General features: G+C 36.5%; 1 pseudogene; it reads left to right on the forward strand.

The window, feature by feature from the left end:
- The first annotated feature begins 1473 nt into the window (after nt 1-1473).
- Nucleotides 1474-2974, forward strand: LOC144616124 (heterogeneous nuclear ribonucleoprotein A3 pseudogene; annotated as a pseudogene).
- Nucleotides 2975-8315: the final 5341 nt, after the last annotated feature.

Consider the following 8315-nt stretch of genomic DNA (forward strand, 5'->3'; position numbering starts at 1 on the left):
AGATCTCTCTGGGGACGATAGTATATGAAGTAATATCCAATGGCTTGAAGAGATGGGAGTCATTTGAAAACTTACAAAGGTCTTTTTTTTTTTCCCTAAGGGTCATTTGCCACGTTTAAAACATCAATAACCAATTTCAAAAATTCTAATGAGAACAAGATGGATTTTCTAAGTGAAGTATTATCAATTTATGTCAGCAGAAATAAAATCCAATTACAAAATTATCTGAGGGAAATAATCTTTTAAAACTACCAATAATCGGGGCACCTGGGTGGCGCAGTCGGTTGAGCGTCCGACTTCAGCCAGGTCACGATCTCGCGGTCCGTGAGTTCGAGCCCCGCGTCAGGCTCTGGGCTGATGGCTCGGAGCCTGGAGCCTGTTTCCGATTCTGTGTCTCCCTCTCTCTCTGCCCCTCCCCCGTTCATGCTCTGTCTCTCTCTGTCCCAAAAATAAATTAAAAAAAAGTTGAAAAAAAAAAAAAAAACTACCAATAATCAGGGGCACCTGGGTGGCTCAGTCGGCTAAGTGGCCAACTTTCGCTCAGGTCATGATCTCGCGGTTGGTGAGTTTGAGCCCCGTGTGGGGCCCTGTGCTGACAGCACAGAGCCTGGAGCCCGCTTCAGTTTCTGTGTCTTCTACTCTCTGCCCCTCTGCCACTCTCTGTCTCTCTCTCTCTCTCTGTCTCTCTCTCTCAGAAATAAATAAACATTAAAAAATTAAAATAAAATACAATTACCAATAATCAATATATAATATTTTCAAGAGAGCCCAAATCTTGGAATTTTTTGAAAGATCACCCAAATAATTCTTTAAGAGGTTTACAAATGTAACCACTGACATATCATTCCAGTCTACTCATTGTATCAATTTGTTTGAAATTCAAAATGGTCTTTTATTATTTTTTTAACGTCAAGAAATAAAATATATGCTCACAAAAGTAGTTCAAATTTTTGAAAACTTAGATTCATCAATAGAAGCACAAATGGGTATAAACTTATGGCACATGATGCATTCATTGCATTGAGGACCGCTCTATGCCCAACAACAGAGACCTGAGATTTTTTCAGATCCAGATCCAGGTTACTTTAAAATTCTACTCCAAACTTGTATTTCAGAGAGGTAAATGTAATGGGCATACACTGTAATTTAAGTTCCAGATTTGAAATAGTGAAGAAAATCATCAATGGAGTTGTACAAGGAAATACAAAGTTAAGATTCTAGATTTTCACTGTCACATAATTTAGAATTTTCAGCCATACATAAGGGCACCTGGGTGGCTCAGTTGGTTAAGCGTCCAATTTTGGCTCAGGTCATGATCTCATGGTGAGTTCGAGCCCCACATTGGGCTTTCTGCTGTCAGTGCAGAGCACTGCTTTGGATCTTCTTTGCCCCTCCCCTGCTCATTTTTTTTTCTTTGTCTCAAAAATAAATAAAACATTAAAAAAATATATTTAAAAAAGAAAAGATCTTCCTCTCGGTCCCATATTGAACTCGAGTTGGAAGAGGCGAGTCCGGTCTCAAAATGGAGGGCCATGATCCAAAGGAACCAGAGCAGTTGAGAAAACTGTTTATTGGTGGTTTGAGCTTTGAAACTACAGATGATAGTTTAAGAGAACATTTTGAAAAATGGGGCACACTTACAGATTGTGTGGTGATGAGAGACCCCCAAACAAAACGTTCCAGGGGTTTTGGTTTTGTGACTTACTCTTGTGTGGAGGAGGTGGATGCAGCAATGTGTGCTCGACCACACAAGGTTGATGGGCGTGTAGTGGAACCAAAGAGAGCTGTTTCTAGAGAGGATTCTGTAAAGCCTGGTGCCCATCTAACTGTGAAGAAAATTTTTGTCGGTGGTATTAAAGAAGATACAGAAGAATATAATTTGAGAGACTACTTTGAAAAATATGGCAAGATTGAAACCATAGAAGTTATGGAGGACAGGCAGAGTGGAAAAAGAGAGGATTTGCTTTTGTAACTTTTGATGATCATGATACAGTTGATAAAATTGTTGTTCAGAAATACCACACTATTAATGGGCATAATTGTGAAGTGAAAAAGGCCCTTTCTAAACAAGAAATGCAGTCTGCTGGATCGCAAAGAGGTCGTGGAGGTGGATCTGGCAACTTTATGGGTCGTGGAGGAAACTTTGGAGGTGGTGGTAACTTTGGCCGCGGTGGAAACTTTGGTGGAAGAGGAGGCTATGGTGGTGGAGGTGGTGGCGGCAGAGGTAGTTATGGAGGAGGTGATGGTGGATATAATGGATTTGGAGGTGATGGTGGCAACTATGGTGGTGGTCCTGGTTATAGTAGCAGAGGAGGCTATGGTGGAGGTGGACCAGGATATGGAAACCAAGGAGGTGGATATGGTGGCGGTGGTGGAGGATATGATGGTTACAATGAAGGAGGAAATTTTGGAGGTGGTAACTATGGTGGTGGTGGGAACTATAATGATTTTGGAAATTATAGTGGACAACAGCAATCAAATTATGGACCCATGAAGGGGGGCAGTTTTGGTGGAAGAAGCTCGGGCAGTCCCTATGTTGGTGGTTATGGATCTGGTGGTGGAAGTGGTGGATATGGTAGCAGAAGGTTCTAAAAATTTTCAGAAGAAAAGGGCTACAGTTCTTAGCACGAGAGAGAGCGAGGAGTTGTCAGGAAAGCTGCAGGTTACTTTGAGACAGTCGTCCCAAATGCATTAGAGGAACTGTAAAAATCTGCCACAGAAGGAACGATGATCCATAGTCAGAAAAGTTACTGCAGCTTAAACAGGAAACCCTTCTTGTTCAGGACTGTCATAGCCACAGTTTGCAAAAAGTGCAGCTATTGATTAATGCAATGTAGTGTCAATTAGATGTACATTCCTGAGGTCTTTTATCTGTTGTAGCTTTGTCTTTTTCTTTTTCTTTTCATTACATCAGGTATATTGCCCTGTAAATTGTGGTAGTGGTACCAGGAATAAAAAATTAAGGAATTTTTAACTTTTCAATATTTGTGTAGTTCAGTTTTTCTACATTTTAGTACAGAAACTTTAACAAAATGCAGTTTTGAAGGTGTTTCCTTGTGAGTTAACAAGTAAAGAAGATCATTGTTAATTACTATTTTGTATGAATTTTGCTAAAGTTAACTGTAAAGAAACACCTGCTGACTTGCAGTTTAAGGGGAATCTATTCTCCGCATTTCCAAACCATGAAATGAATGGGCTCTGACATGTGGAGAGAATAGATATTTGTATGTTTGCAATGTGTGTTTTAGATAAATAGAATTGGGTATTTAAATTAGCATATTTGTGAATTTAATAGCATTAAGATTTACCTTCAAATGAAAAATCTCAAAATTCCAAAAAAAAAAAAAAAAGAAAAGAATTTTCAGCCACATGACCTTCAGACTCCAGAGTAAGACAGTATTAAAAATTATCAATAATCTCAGGTCATCCCAACTACTCAAGTATCTGTTATTTGTTTATAGTGTTTTATATACTAAAGTTTAATACTAGAAAATTTATTGTAAATTTAGCACATAATATTCTTTTGATTTATTGGGGGAAATGTTATGGTAAAATAAAAAGTAGGATCTGGTGAATTTGGAGTTATTAATTGTAATATTAGAAAAAATTTTAGTCATTGTTCTCCTCAATAACTCATATATATGTCTTTGCTTTCAAAGAAACTCACTGGAATTTAAATCTAATTATAAAATATACATACAAATAAATAGAAAATTGTAGGAAATTACATAAGGGGTTATCTAACCTCCATTTAAGATTGTCTACATTTTATTAAAAATAGACCTACCCTATGACCCAGCAGTAGCACTGCTAGGAATTTACCCAAAGGATACAGGAGTACTGATACATAGGGGCACTCGTACCCCAATGTTTATAGCAGCACTCTCAACAATAGCCAAATTGTGGAAAAAGCCTAAATGTCCATCAACTGATGAATGGATAAAGAAATTGTGGTTTATATACACAATGGAGTACTACGTGGCAATGAGAAAGAATGAAATATGGCCCTTTGTAGCAATGTGGATGGAACTGGAGAGTGTGATGCTAAGCGAAATAAGCCAGACAGAGAAAGACAGATACCATATGTTTTCACTCTTATGTGGATCCTGAGAAACTTAACAGAAACCCATGGGGGAGGGGAAAGAAAAAAAAGAAAAAAAAGAGGTTAGAGTGGGAGAGAGAGCCAAAGCATAAGAGACTGTTAAAAACTGAGAACAAACTGAGGGTTGATGGGGGGTGGGAGGGAGAGGAGGGTAGGTGATGGGCATTGAAGAGGGCATCTTTTGGGATGAGCACTGGGTGTTGTATGGAAACTAATTTGACAATAAATTTCATATAATTAAAAAAAAGATATGGTAAAAGAAAAGATTGTCTACATTTTATATATTACAAATAATAAAATAAAAATTAATTAAAAATGAACAGGAAAAGTAAACAAGGGTTTTTTTGCATGTATTTCTAAGATGATGACAAACTAACTTTACTTATATTTACATGACTATGTTAAGACAATTGATCAAAACAATTACATATTCACAAAGACTTTTGACATTAATTGTACTTTACTCAAAAACTAAAAGCAATAAGTCAGGAATTTATGTAAGGAGTGCTTTTAAAAAACTAAAGACCAGGTAAAAGACCAAGAATAGCCAACACAACAGTAAATAAGAATAAAGTCAGAGGACTGACACTACCCAAATTCAAGATGTATTACAAAGCTACAATAATCAGAACAGTGTGGCATTGGTGAAAGAATAGACATATGATCAATGGAACAGAATATAGTCCAGAAATAGATTCACATAAATTATAGTCAATTGTTCTTTGACAAAGAACAAGGGTGATACAATACAGGAAAGATAGTCTCTCCAACAAATGGTGCTAGAACAACTGAACATACAGAAAAAAAAAAAAAAAGAATCTATACAGACCTTACGTCCTTCACAAAAATTAACTCAAAATGAATCAAAGACCCAAAGGTAAAATCCAAAACTATAAAATTATAAAAAACCAGAAGATAACATAGAAGAAATCCTAGATGACCCTGGATATGGTGATGACCTTTTAGATGCTTTACCAAAGGAATGATCCATGAAAAAATTATTGATAAGCTGCACTTTTTAGACATAAAAACTCTGTTTTGTAAAAAACAATGTCAAGAGAAGGAGAAGACAAGGTACAGACTAGGAGAAAATGTTTACAAAAGACACATCTGGTAAAGGACTGTTTTCCAAAATACACAAAAACTCGTAATACTCAACAGTAAGAAAACAAACAACTTGATTTAAAAATGAGCCAAAACCAGGGTGCCGAGGTGACTCAGTCGCTTGGGCGTCTGACTTCAGCTCAGGTCATGATCTTGCGGTCTGTGAGTTCGAGCCTCATGTCGGGCTCTGCGCTTACAGCTCAGAGCCTGGGGCGTGTTTCAGATTCTGTGTCTCCCTCTCTCTCTGACCCTCCCCCGTTCATGCTCTGTCTCTCTCTGTCCCAAAAATAAATAAACGTTAAAAAGTTTTTTTTAAATAAATAAATAAAAATGAGCCAAAACCTGAACCTCACCAAAGAAATTACACAGACGCTAAGTAAGTATAAGTAAAGATGCTCCACATCTATGCCGTCAGGGAAATTCAAATTAAAACAACAGTGAGATACCAAAATCCACAACACTGACAACACCAAATGTGGACAAGGATGTAGAGTAAGAGGAACTTCCATTCTTTGCTGGAGGGAATGCAAAACAGTACATCCACTTTGGAAGACAGTTTGGCAGTTTCTCCCCAAACTAAATATACCCTTACCATTCAAGCCAGCGATTTCTTTAGTATTTAATGACAAGAATGGAAAACTTATGTTCACATAAAACCCTGTGCATGGATATTTATAGTAGCTTTACTTATAATTGTCACATCTTTGAAGCAATCAAATGTACTTCAGTAAACAAATGGATACATAAACTGTGGTAGATCCAAACAATGAAAATAGTATTCAGCACTAATAAGAAATGAGCTTTCAAGCCATGAAAAAACATGGAGGAAACTTAAATGTATATTACTAAAAGAAACCAATCTGAAAAGACTACAAACTATAATTCCAACTCTATGCCATTATGGAAATAGCAAAACTGTAGAGATAGTAAAAAGATCAATGTTTATAGAGGATGGGGTTTGGGAGAAATATGAATAGATAAAGAGCGGATTTTTAGGGCAGGATAGTTAAGTGCTCTGTATGATTCTGTAAAGATAGATATACTATACATTTATTTAAACCCATAGAATATATAATACCAAGAGTGAACTGTAATGCAAATTGTGGACTTTGGGTGACTGCGATATGTTAATGTAAGTTCATTAACTGTAACAAAGGTACCACTGTGGTGAGGGATGTTGGAAATGGAGGAGATGCATGTATGGGAGCAGGGGGGATTAGGAAATTTCTCTTTTAGTATCTCTCTCTTAAGTTTGCTGTGAACCTAAAACAACTCTAAAACGTAAATTATTAAATAAATAAATAACAATGGATTTTTTTCATTGTTTTCTCCTTCTTGACTTTGAATGTTTATTTTCCACATACAATTGCTTAGCTAAAACATTAACAGATTTCTATTTGAATACACAAGACAAACATAAACTTACATTCAACTAGGAACTGAAGTTACAAGTTTCCCTTAGACTTTTCAATTAGTAATTTTGAATCCAAAATAATCAAAATAAATATACATTTAATTCCATTCCCCTATGATTTTAATCATCTCAGTATGATGGAAAATGGAATAATGTTTAACTCCATCATTAATTAATGTAAGAGTAATTTTCTTTTAAAATGCCCACTTTCAAATTCCTTATTCAAAATTATTCAGAAGCTTCTAACTTGAAATTAGTAGGGTAGATGAGTACTAAGCCTTCTTACAAGTTAATCCTTTATTCTTTCATCACCCAATTTATACTGTTTTACAAAGAGAAACAAAGATGATAATTTGTTTTTAATTATGGTCTCCCTACTTGTAGTAATGATTAATTTTCCGCGTCAGAACTAAATTTAATGTTGACGTTGTTAAAATATAATGAAAACTCCAGTGTACATAATTGTAGGAGTCCAAAGTGGGAAGAGGGCTTCAGAATTATACAAGAGACTTCTACCTTTTCTAGAGCAAAGGAATAAAAAACAATGTGTAAGAGCTAACAGGTTATATTCAAATATCTTTCTGCTTTGATTTGTGATATCTGTGTATGTATTAGATGTTACCTGAAAGCTCAGATATTCAGGAAGCTATTTGTTCTTGCTGTTGAAATTATTCTCATGTCCTCTCTTAAGGAAATGAACCCTTGGATTAATACGCCTCTTGTATAGGTCATTCCTAAATCCTGGTGCAATTATAAAGAAGTCTCTGCCTCTTCTTTATCTCAAGGAAAATATTTTTTGGAGATAAAATTTTAAAGAATGAGAATTTCTTGAAGGGGGAGCAAAAGGATATGGAGAAGAAAGAGAAGAAGAGAAAGAAGCAGAAGGAAGGAAATAAGAAAAAGATGGCAGCATGGAAGAATACATTACTTAAGTAATAGTCTTTTCTCAAGAAAATAGCATTGTTTGGGTCAATCTATAAGAAGCTGGAAGTCTCTAGTCATCTTAACAAGTAAAACACTAAACAAAATGAAAATTCAACAACTCTTGTTATGTTCTTAAGAGAAGCAAGGTCACAGAGCAAACCACTCCCCCTGAAATTGGAGGAGACCTACAAGAGAATACAGAAAATCACAGTTTAAGGGAATAGAAACCCAGTAACTGAAACCTTGGAGGGAACCATTGGGGGTAAGGAAAACTGAACTACAGGTGACAAATTGCTGGAAGCTTGGTGTGGGCACATTTGAGAGATAAAACTCCACGGGAGGACGATCGGCTCCACACTTTTGGGGGTTTCACTTTCTGGGGATTACCAAGTTCTAATAGTAAATACTGGAGAAAAATCCCTCATGTTTCTTTCTGGGGGAGGAGAAAAGGAGCCATTTTAAAATATTCCTGAGTACTCTGGTCTTAAAAAGGCTTGTCCTAAGTGAAGTGACTTAACTAGAGCCAAACCTGCTGGGGTTTTACTAGAACCTAACTGACCTGGAAGAAGGGAAATACCCACCTAGGACCCACACTGGCCATCCTGTCTCACATAAGGGAATTGCAGGGGATGTTGGGGGAGGACAAGTACTGTTGAAGTTCAAGTTTAGAGGCACAGGTTCACTAAGAGGTTTAGATCTAATCATAAGAATATACTGTGCTTCCCCTCCCTGAAACCTTACCAACAAATTACTAAAGGCTTATTTACACTA

This window comes from Panthera onca, chromosome B1 (genome assembly GCF_046562875.1).
Source record: "Panthera onca isolate mPanOnc1 chromosome B1, mPanOnc1 haplotype 2, whole genome shotgun sequence".
Taxonomy (NCBI): domain Eukaryota; kingdom Metazoa; phylum Chordata; class Mammalia; order Carnivora; family Felidae; genus Panthera; species Panthera onca.